Below are 12,366 nucleotides of genomic sequence, written 5' to 3' on the forward strand. Positions count from 1 at the left end.
AAACCATTGTATTTAATGTAATATTGATTACATCTAACACCTAGCTAGTTGTTTTCTCTCTGTTCTATTCTTGGCCCTCCTTCCTCTTTTTCTGCCTGCTTTTAGGTTGAATAATTTTTATTATGTTATCTTTACTATAGGCTTATTATTCATGTCTCATTTTTTTTAAAGATTTTATTTATTTATTTATTTGACAGAGAGAGACACAGTGAGAGAGGGAACACAAGCAGGGGGAGTAAGAGAAGCAGGTTTCCCACTGAGCAGGGAGCCTGATTCGGGGCTTGATCTCAGGACCCTGGGATCATGACCTGAGCCGAAGGGAGACACTTAATGACTACACCACCCACGTGCCCCATTCATGCCTCATTTTAAAAAAATATATTTAATGGTTGCCCTGAAGTTCACAATATACATCTTTGATTAATCACATCCTACTTTAAAATAATAATATACTTTCTATATAGTATAAAAACCTTTTAGCAATATATGACAAATTCTTCCCTCTCATCTTTTAGGCTATTGTTATCCTATATTTTATTTTTGCACATACTGTAATTACAAAATACACTGCTGCCTATTTTTTTAAAGATTTATTTATTTATTTTAGAGAGAGAGAGAGAGAGAGAGTGCGAGCAGGGGGAGGAACAGAGGGAAAGAGAGAATTTCAAGTAGATTCTGTGCTGAGCATGGAGTTGATGTGGGGCTCGATCTCAAGACCCCAAGATCATGATCTGAACCAAAACCAAGAGTCAGTCTCTCAACCAACAGAGCCACCCAGAGGCCCCTACACTGCTACTGTTTTGGCTTTAGATAGTCAATCATCTTTTATTGAACATTTTGTGGAGATAATTGTGGATTCACATTTTCTGTGGTAAGAACAAGTATGGAGTTATTCCATGTAATCTTTACCCAGTTTACCCTAACGGTAACATCTTAACAAGCTATAGCACATTATCACAGCCAGGATTTTGACACTGTTAACAATCCTAATATTCAGATTTCCAGAGTTTTACTTTCATGTGTGTGTTAGTTCCAGACAGTTTTGTCACAATGTAGGTTCAGTATCCACCACCACTGTCAAGATACAGAACAATTCCACCCCCGCAAGGATTGCTTGTGTTGCCCTGTTATAACCACACTCATCTCTATCCCTTTCCACTCCCATCTTAAACCTCTGGCCACCATTTAACTGTCCTCCATTTCTAAAACTTTTTCATTTCAACAAATGTTATATAAAAGGAATCATATGGCATATAACCTGTGATTGGATTTTTCAATCGGTGTAATTCCCTGGAGAATCATCCATGTTGATGTGTATATCAATAGTTTGTTCATTTTTATTGCTGAATAGTATTCCATGGTTTTTGTCTGTCATAGTTTGTTTAACCACTAATTTGTTGAAGGACATCTGAGCTGTTGTAGTTTTTGGCTGTTATGAATCAAGTTGTTACGAATACTCATTTATGGGTTATTGTGTAAATACAAGTTTTCGCTTCTCTGGGATAAATACCCCAAAGTACAATCATTGTGTTGCATGGTAACTGCCTGTTTATTTGTTTTTTTTTTTTTTTCCTTAAAGGTTTTATTTATTTTTTTGACAGAGAGATCACAAATAGGCAGAGAGGCAGGCAGAGAGAGAGGGGGAAGCAGGCTCCCCGCTGAGCAGAGAACCCGATGCAGGGCTCGATCCCAGGACCCTGAGATCATGACCTGAGCTGAAGGCAGAGGCTCAACCCACTGAGCCACCCAGGTGCCCCATGCATGTTTAGTTTTATAAGAAGTTGCCAAAATGGGGGTGCCACATCGGGCTCTCTGCTTGGCAGGGAGCCTGCTTCCTCCTCTCTCTCTGCGTGCCTCTCTGCCTACTTGTGATCTCTGTCAGGTAAATGGATAAAATCTTTAAAAAAAAAAAAAAAAAAAAGAAGTTGCCAAAATGTATTCCATAGTGGTGGTACTATTTTACATTTTCACCGGCAATGTACAAGTGATCCTCAATCACCTGTTAAAGTTATTAAAAACAAGAAAAAAGAAGTCGTTTACCTTCATTTTAACCATTTCTAGAGATATTTATTCCTTGGTGTAGACCCAAGTTTCTATCTGGTAACCTCCTTGGACACTTCATGTAATGTAAATCTGCTGGTAATTCTTTCAGCCTTTTGTTTTTCTGAAAGTCTTGATATCACCCTAATTTTTAAAGATATTTGCATTGTTTATAAAATTTTAAGTTGATGAGTTTTTTTTTTTTCTTTCAACATTTTAAAGATGCCATTACATTGCCTTCTGTCTTGCATTGTTTCTGGTGCAAAGTGTGCTGCTAATCTGATTTTTGTTCCTCTCCATGTAATGCATCTTATTTCTCTGGCTACCATCAGTGATTTATTTTTATCTCTGGTTTTCATCAGTTTGAATATTATGTGTCTAGGTGTTTTTTGTTTTGTATGTTTGGTGGGGTTTTTAATATTTATCCTGTTTTGTTTTGGTTTTTTTCCTGGTTCTCTGAGCTACTTGGATCTTGAGCTCCTGGGTTTGATGTCTTTCATTATTTTTTGAAAATTCTTGGCTATTGCCTCTTCAAATATTTCTTCTAACCTGTTCCACTTTATTTTGCAGTGGGAGGAATCCCATTAAAAGTATATTTGTCAAAAAAAAAAAAAGTATGTTTGTCTACTTCATATTGTCCCAAGTCTCTTGGGTGCTCTATTCTTTTTTTCTCACTCTCTCTGTGTTTGAGCTTCAGTAATTTCTATTGACATATCTTGAAGTTCACTGATTCTTTCCTCATGGGTCATATTCAAGTTTGTACAGGTCCAAACTTCTTCACCATCTTTAGCTCCCATTTCAGGAATCAATGTGGATTTATGATTAGTAGACCTCCCTGGAAAATAATACAGTCACCTTCCCCATCCCTAGTTTTCCCTATCTCCAGGCCCTAAAAAGAACTTTGCTGATTTCAGGGAAAGCAAAATGAAAACAAACTTGGGAAATATACCATTTTGTATTCTCTTACTGAAGCATGCTGGCTTGGATCAGAGAACTCAGGATATGAATCAGGTCTACTCTACCTGTGCTCCTTCCACTTTTTACTGAACATCTACCCGCAGATCAAGTAGTGGCAAAACCGGTGGGTACTCCTACGATGTGCACCCAGTGGTACGTTGGAGCCTTCTCATCCTGGCTGGTGAGAGCCTTGTCAACTTTTCAGGAATTCCTCGAGCTGGTTTTTAAGCATAGCAATTATTTTTAAATTAGTATATGTAAGTATACGATTAAGCAAATGATATTAAAAAGTATAAGTACTCAAAAAAAAGTATAAGTACTCAAAACATCACTTTCTCATTACTATATCTTACTATTATTTATGCCTTAATATTATTAATGTCTGCTATATCTGGATGGTGATACAACATGTACACCTGGTATTATGGTTATTTTTTTAAGCTGGTTTTTATACTTAAAATTTTTTTTATTATGTTCAGTTAGCCATCATATAGTACATCATTAGTTGTTGATGTAGTGTTCAGTGATTCATCAGTCGCGTATGAGACCCAGTGCTCATCACAACACGTGCCCTCCTTAATACCCATCATCCAACTACCCCATTCTCCCGACCCCCTCCCTTCTGTAACTCTCAGTTTGCTTCCTAGAGTCCAGAGTCTCTCATGGTTAGTCTCCCTCTCTGATTTTGTTTTGTTTTTTAATCTTTTTTTTTAAAGATTTTATTTATTTATTTGACAGAGAGAGATCACAAGCAGACGGAGAGGCAGGCAGAGAGAGAGAGAGAGGAGGAAGCAGGCTTCCTGCCGAGCAGAGAGCCCGATGCGGGACTCGATCCCAGGACCCTGAGATCATGACCTGAGCCGAAGGCAGCGGCTTAACCCACTGAGCCACCCAGGCGCCCCTGTTTTTTAATCTTTTTAAATCTTTTTTAGTCTTATAAAAAAGATGTTACTAAGCATCCTTTCCCCTAATTCTTTTTTCAGTAATACCACATTTATAGACTGAAATTAGCGATAGTGGATGTACTAATATCATGGAAATCAGTATATATTATTGTTTTGTTTTGTTAATTATCTAGACCAGGGGTTGGCAAACTTTGTCTATAAAGAACCATCTAGGTGCGCCTGAGTGGCTCAGTCGATAAAGCATCTGTCTTTGGCTCAGGTCATGATCTCAGGGTCCTGGGATTGAGTCCTGCATTGGGCTCTCTGCTCGGTGGGGAGTCTGCTTCTTCCTCCCTCTCTGCCCCTCCCCCTGCTCATGCTCTCTCTCTCTCTCTCACTCTCTCAAATAAATAAATAAAATCTTTTTTAAAAAGGCATATATTTTCAGCTTGTGAGTTACATACAGTTCCTGTCACATAATAATTATTTGTTTAACAAGCCTCTAAAAATGCAAAAATTATTCTTAGATCTCAGACTGCACAGAAAAAAAACCATAGGTTAGATTTGGCCCACAGGCTGTAGTTTGCCAGCCTCTGGTCTAGACTTAAGAAAGTAGTAAAGAAAATGTTAATAATGCAGACAAAACTAAAAACTGTCGTGTATGGCTGTTACACTGTAAAAAGAATGAGAAATTGAGGACATATTCTTTATAGTATTCAAAACTTATCATTCAATTAATCAGAGAAGTTTGCTCACATTATTAATGATTGAGTAAAGTTCAGAAGGATGTCTTTCGTGTTCCAATTTTGTCTTACTAGTCAACATAAATGAGAATATAAAACAACATTTAGGTTGTAACTGCACTCTGGTCTGTGACATACGTGAGTTCTTTGTTTAACTGAATAGTAATCAAGCTTATTCATAGTCTTGATTTCATGACTATTGTTGTGAATTATAAAGACCAACAGTAGAATTTTAAGAAATAACCAAGAAAAGAAATAACAAGTCACACTGAAATTATAGGTGTATGCAATTTATAATAAGTAGTAGGTATATTGTATTATTTGTAAGTCGTATGCTATACATCCTTTTTATCAGTAAAATGTATAATAAAGTTATATATGTATATATGCATACATCTTTTTTTGAGGGAGCCAGTTGTCCGACATCTTCAGCACACCAGTATCAACAATGCGTCATGTTAAGCAATGACCATTCTTGGGTGGGACAATCTAACAGACAGGGGTGCCTGGCTGCCTCAGTGCAAACAGCATGCAAACCTTGATCTCAGGGTCGTGAGTTGGAGCCCCACGTTGGGTGTAGAGATTACTTAACGATAAATAAATAAATAAAACTTAAAAAAAGGAGAGAGAGAATCCAACGGGCACACAGAGTCTAAGTCGTTAAATGAAAGCAAGCAACTGATCCGAAAGCTCTGGCGCTCAGGTGAGAGAGAGAGAGAGAGTGAGAGACTGTGTGTCTGGGCGGGGGGCCAGGGTGGGGTGCGGACAATGAAATAAAGATGTCGGAGGCAGAGAAAGCTACCTCTGCCCTTGCCTTTCCCACTCCAGTGAGATGATTCAATTCTATTTCCTGTCCCCCATGCCTATGAATTTGCCTACTGGATCCTTACAAGAAACCCCTCTTTTTTAAGATAGCTGAAGTTGAATTCCTGTTCCTTTATAACTAAGAGCTCTGTGACTAAGACAGTGAGCAGTATAAATCTGGGTTATCCTACGCTAGTCCCTGAATCCCCCAAATCTGACCGCTATCAGTCACAGGGGAATCTACAGATCATGGTAATATGGTGTTACTTAATGAAAAGGAAAAAGGAAATGATGTCTTCACTAATACAACCAGCTAAAGAAGCAGTAAAGAGCTTAAAATAAAAGTGGCATGTACGGTCAGGTGGGCTCTGGGAAACCAAATCAACTCAGAGTGATTCAAGGGTGAAGAGTAACAGGTTGTGGCCAGGCCACAAGACCACTTGCAAACAGCCAACAGAGAGAGGCCTTAATTCATATTTAACTTTCTTATTAAGTTTATTATTATAGTCGAAAAGCCCTGAAACATGATGGGTTTTGTTTGTTTTATCTGTTTTGTTTTCTAAACAAATTAGAGGTTATGAAGAACAGTTTTGCCTTCTGGTGTAATGTAAACTCTATTAGAACAGATAAGCAACTAAAGTTTTATTTGAATCCCATGATAGCGAGCATTGGCCTTAAAGATCCCCTGTGCAATCTGCTTGTTTCTGATTGAGAATGGGCTCCAAACCAGAATCTGAATTACTGCAGTGCTCAGGGGGGACCAGGCAAATCAAATTAAACATAGCATCATGAAGATCTAAAATTGTACTAGGGAAAGAAAACCATCTTTAAAACATAATTAGTTTCTCTAGTGGTTTCTTTTTTTTTTTTTAAGATTTTATTTATTTATTTGACAGAGAGAGATCACAAGTAGGGAGAGAGGCAGGCAGAGAGAGAGGAGGGAAGCAGGCTTCCCGCCAAGCAAAGAGCCTGATGCGGGACTCGATTCCAGGACCCTGAGATCATGACCCCAGCCGAAGATAGAGGCTTAACCCACTGTGCCACCTAGGCGCCCTCTAGTGGTTTCTTATTAATTCGAAGCTATATAACAAAAAGTTTCAGAACAGTTACGCTTTTTTAAAAAGTAACAGAAATGTTATCAAATAATCTGGATTTTTCCAAGTAATTGAGTAATCCCTACCTTCCAGTTGCCGACACCAGAGGAAGCTGGCATATAAACCTGTGATCATAATGCCTGAAGGACCACACACCGAGAACAGGGGAAGTTGGAGGGCAGAAGTGAGGCACAATGCATAGGTATATATTTCAGTCTTGAAATTACCGTCCAACATGTTTTAAAGATTTATTTTAGAGAGTGCGCATGCGTGAGCATGCACGAGTAGGGGGAGGGGAAGAGGGAGAGAATCTTCAAGCAGATTCCCCGCTGAGTGCAGAGCTCCAAGCAGGGCATGATCTCCCGACCCATGAGATCATGACCTGAGCCAAGACCAGGAGTCGGACACTTAACCACCGAGGCGCCCCTTTCCGAGATGTTTTAAACAAAATGGTGGGAACCCGGCATTCATTTTTATTATTAAATGTATTATTATTATTCAACACAATTAGAGATGATAAGAGGAAACTACAGTTAACAATGTTATTCAGAAGTAGCATGTCCAGGTTTTCTGCTAGGAACTTCCACTAAACTCCAAGATCCCTGTGGTTCTTGATTATGTACCTGATAGTTTTTTTTTTGTTTTTTTTGTTTTTTTTGTTTTTTTCATTTAAATCTTATACAGGAAAAGAGGGCTCCTGATTATTTGGGGGCTGACTATCCATTCTGCTGCTGCTTTTTGGTCACCTGGGTTACCTAAAATATCACCTCATTCATTCAATCAGTTGAGGAAATAAGTGAAAAGACCAAACTATATGATAGTTTAGGAAGAACAAGAGGCAGTTTGTTACATTTTCGTACTAAAATCAGCTACTATTACGAGAAACTAGATATCATTCATTCATCTTTAAAAAAAATAGGCACTGTGTGATTATTAATGTGGTGACACTGGGCTAAGTACTGGTATTCAATGGGAGGCAAAACTGATGGAGCTCCCACCCTCAAGGAGCTCACCTTCTAGTGCAAGAGCTGGGTATTCATCAGGTAATCACAGATAAGAGTGATTTACTTATGGCAATATAAGATCATTGCTTTAGGGGCACTTGGGTAGTTCATTTGATTAAGGGTGTACCTTCGGCTCAGGTCATGATCTCAGGGTCCTGGAATCAAGCCCCACGTTGGGCTCTCTGCTCAATGGGGAGTCTGCTTTCCTCTCTCTCTCTCCCTCCCTCTATGCTCTCCCTTCTTTCCTCCTCTCACTCTTTCTCAAATAAATAAAATCTTAAGAAAAAAAAGTTCGCTGCATTAAGTGCATTAAGTGCTGTGATAGAAAAGTACAAGGTATTAGATGGGAGCACGTAGCCAGAGGGTCTGCATACTCTTGGCAAGTGGAGTCCAGAGAAAGCTCGCCTGGGAAAACAGTATTGGAACTGACCTCTGAAGAATAAGTAGGCACTAACTAGAGGGCTTCTGCCTAGAATCATGTGCAAAACCTCCAGCCATCACTACCTCCTCCTCTAAAAGCCATGGCTGGGAATGCATGTCCTTGGTGCTCTGGACTGGACTGCATTGGTTAGGAATGGCCACCCCTTCCAATCAGTGCTCCAGAAGACCACCCTTCATATTGAGTCCTACTCAGTCCAAGAAGTGATTATGACTTACCGACCCATTGTTCTTGTGCTGCTACTTTCTGGGTTATGAGACAAACACAGAGCCTTGGGTCACAGGCTGGGCCATCCAACACATACCAACTGTAGCCTCGGGAAGTAACAGAGGCACCAAGGGTGCCACTGAAATGTGGTGTCACTTCTGCTCCACCCAAACCATCTATGGAAAACCTCATTTCTGGTGACACGTAGTGTTTTGTCTTCCCTGCATTCCTTCCTTCCTTTAAGAAAAATCCTCTCCCTTCTTCCCTCCCCAATTGACTACACAACTCCGACCTCCCTTCTCTCTCTCTCCCTCTCCCTTCACCCCTCCCCCTGTGCAGCTCTCTCTCAAATAAATCTTTTAAAAATGTGTTTTTTCCTTCTCATAAATCATATTATAATGTCACTTTTAGTTCAGATCTAGATAAGAAACTCAGCTCCAAACTCACCAGCTGTGGAACTTTGGGCAACTCTATTAACCTAGTTAAGCCTTAGTGTCTTCTTCAGGGTTATTATGAAAATTTGTAGCAATGATGGAAAACCGTCAAACAGGGCCAGGCACATAGTGAGCCTGTAATCCATGTGACACCATCATTATTCTTAAAAGGGTCTCATCACGCTGACCGCAGAAAGGAAATGTTCACTTTCTGTTCTTGAGGTAGCAACAGAGTCGTGGACTCTTAAGTTTCCCAACCCTAATTCAAAAGCATCTGTACTCCCACAAAACAGTATTACGGTTTAACAAGTATAAGCTAAGACAAGAAAATGAAGAAAAAGACCCCAAACAGCAATATTTTAGATGTCAGAACCTGTAGGGAGGTGTTTTTTCTTTTGAAAACAGAACATTATGAGAGAAAATTTGGAGCAAAAAATTTTTTCCATAAGCAAGAGACGCAATTGCTATTATTACTATAGGATAACATTAAAGATATGTTTATTGTTTCTGCCTCCACTACAATTGCTGATGGTAAGGATCGTTGTTGGTTTATTTACTCTACATTGCAAGCACCTAAAACAGTAAGTGTGCAGTAAATATTTATTGAGTGAGCAAAATTCTAAGCGGGGCTTAGGAATTATTTTTCCACCAGAGATTCACTCAAAAATGTGAAGGTTGGAAAGTATAAAAGCCCAACTGAGGGAGGAAAAGAAACTCTCTAAATCCTGTGCATCTTTCCCAGATTAGAATTACATTTTAAGAGCAAGAGGGAATCTTAAGAAAGGAGCAGAAAGAACAGGGAGATTTTTTTGAAGAGCATCAAATGATTCGGCAAAGTAGTGGGGAAATGACCTCTTCTTTGGAGCGCATGAAACATTAAAATGGTTGCAGTTTCAGTAATAATAACAAGATACGCCGAGAGCACTAGGTCTTAAACCACAAGAAGGTAGTTATCAAATTGCCCTACTTATTGAAATGTTCATCCCCCTGCCTTTCCTTGAGCTTCTAGCCTAAGGCTTTCTCTCTGAAGAATTGTTAGCGTGCTCACAGGAGGCTTTGCCTCTACAGATCACCACAGGGGTTCCAAATGCCCCCCTCACCGTGGAAGAAAGAGAAAAAGACAGTTCTGTCTTGGAGATCGAATGTCTCCTGGAGAGAACCCTTGGTAGCTGGAATCCAATTTCTTGATATTTCTGAAACTGGGATCTGTTATAAGTAGACAATACCGAAGGGTAATGGGCTCCTACTGCTATTCAAACACTCAGATAAAAATGTACGGAAGTGCGTCAGCCAAGCACAAACCAGTCTTTTCATAAAACACTGGGCTTCTCAGCACATATTGTAGTAATTCCGTAACTAGCAGCTCATGGTCATGGCTCTGTGGTTCTTTTCCCCTTTAAAGGTCTTGATTAGGCCAGTTCCTTTCTTGCTTGTGTTTGGGAAATGTATGATTTAGGCTGCTTCAAACTGGAACTTGGGTTTCCATTACCTTGTTGGCATCTCGCACCCATTGTCAATCCAGTTCTCTCACCCGGTCTGTCTTGTGGTTCCAGTCAGTGAACAGTCAAAGGTCGTGAGATAGGCATGTGCACACCTACAATATCATGTTCAAAAGTACAACCATGACCTTGTCTTCTCATTCTCAAAATCTGTGCTCAGCTGTTTCAAACCTCCTGTGTCCTTGTTAGTAATGGCCAATTAGAAACCACTGAATCCTTTCCCTATAACGGTCAGAGGCTGCCAATTTATGGTAATTTGGACATAAGTGCCAATGGAAAAGTACATTATTCAAGCTACTTTGGCTGTGAAAGAAACCCAGTGCAGGCTAGCTGAAATAGAAAAGGAACTTGCCAACTCCTATAACTGCAAGGTCAGGCAGAGGTAGATCTGGGTAAGTACCCAGATTATGATAGGACCTGTTTCCTCTGTCCCAGACTTTCCTTCTGCATAGACGCAGGCTTTCACTAAATGGCAGCAAGGTAACTCCAGGCTTACTTGGACCCAGCAGCCTAAGATCCTAAAGGAAACATGTACATTTCTCCCAGTAGCACAGCAGAAGTACCCCGGTGGACCCTGAAAAGCCTTCCGTGAGTCACATGCCCATCCCTACTCACTAGTGCTAGCCTGAGGCTGGAGTTCTGACTAGGTCTGGGCACATGCCCAGTGCAGTCCAGTCGAGAGCACCAAGGACATACATTCCCTCCTCTGGCTCTTAGAGGAGGAGGTAGTGATGGCTGGAGGTTTTGCACGTGATTCCAGGCAGAGTTAGTGCCTACTTATTCTTCAGAACTTAGCTCGAATACTGCTTTCCATGTCGTGGGGCTCAGTCTCAGTCTCTGAGATCATGACCTGAGCCAAAATCAAGAGTCAAATGCTGAACCACCCAGGCACCCCAGAAAAAAAAAAATTAAAGAATAGTCATATGCTTTCTGTGAAAATGAATTCAGAAAGTTTCAGTGAAAGGCAATGACCTATAACAAATACTAAGGACACTAACAGCTTGATAGCATCACATTACTGATAATGGAAATGTAAGATTGTAACTCCCTATACACCTGCTTTTCTTTGTGAGAAGCTGGGGATATTGTTAATGTTTCATATTAGTTTTCTAAAGACAAACTAGAAAAAAGCAGCAGTATAATATTTCTCAAAAAAAAAAACCCAAAAATGAACAAAACAAAACAAATCCTGAGGTTATCTCCTCCTTTGTACATAATCTTGTCCTCAAGTGGTCCCTTTGCAATGGAAAAATATCACTCTTATATACAGAGGAAAGAAGCGAAAAATGGGGAAGAAATCATCATCACTGGTAATTGCACATAAAACCCAGGATATATATTATTGTGGTGCTATGAACTTGAGGATAGGGTTTCCTCTACATAAGCTTACATCACAACCCCATTTCTGACACACCATTAGTAAACTGATTTAGCCTCAATCATCATATTTTGGACCAAATGTTTTAAATTTGGAATGTTACGAGGGCTCCTGTTCAAGATACTTGGCAAATGGACTTAGTATAAAACACCGTTAAACACGGATTATCCCAGTATTTATTCTAGCAACCCCAACAAATGTATATGCTTATATGTACACCTTCCTTGCAGCTGTAACATTTTGTATGTGTTTAATCCTATCTTCCCAAATAGTGATGGGGGAGGGGGAAGTCATATTTTAAAATTTAAGGCTCTGAATACATGAGTGTCCTAACTACTGACTATTTCTTGCTCTTCCAGTGACCCTATAGTAAGCTGCATGAGCTCTTAGGGGATGTTTGTTTTTCCTATTCAAGGCTCTGTGCTTCGGTGGCTTCATAGGTCAGGAGTATGTAAAAATATTAATCAAGGGATTTACAGTAAGTATTTCAGAACTACAGCAGAATCAGCAGCGTGATATTGAATGGATAGCTTGAAAGAACAAAATCCACCAGCACCAAGTATGATATGTAAGACTAGCCCATTTCTGGTCTAAGTAACCTAATTTTTAGTACTGAATAAAACCACCAATTTAGTCCTAATATGAAACAGAAATCATTAAACAAGCAGGAGAGAGTTGTTGCCTGAGAATGTCCAGGCTGTTGCTATAGTAAATCACTATACAAAGCACAAAAAACAGCTTTAAAATTGATTTCCATGATTAGCACATATAATTAAATACCAAGAATATTTTCATTACTTAAAAGACAAAGCCTTGAGGTTATTTGTTATTTGTCAGTTATACACCCTGAAGCAATTCACTTTTGATCTGCTTCTTTGCTGGA

This window comes from Enhydra lutris, unplaced genomic scaffold (genome assembly GCF_002288905.1).
Source record: "Enhydra lutris kenyoni isolate GAN:26980312 unplaced genomic scaffold, ASM228890v2 scaffoldscaffold90, whole genome shotgun sequence".
Classification (NCBI taxonomy): Eukaryota; Metazoa; Chordata; class Mammalia; order Carnivora; family Mustelidae; genus Enhydra; species Enhydra lutris.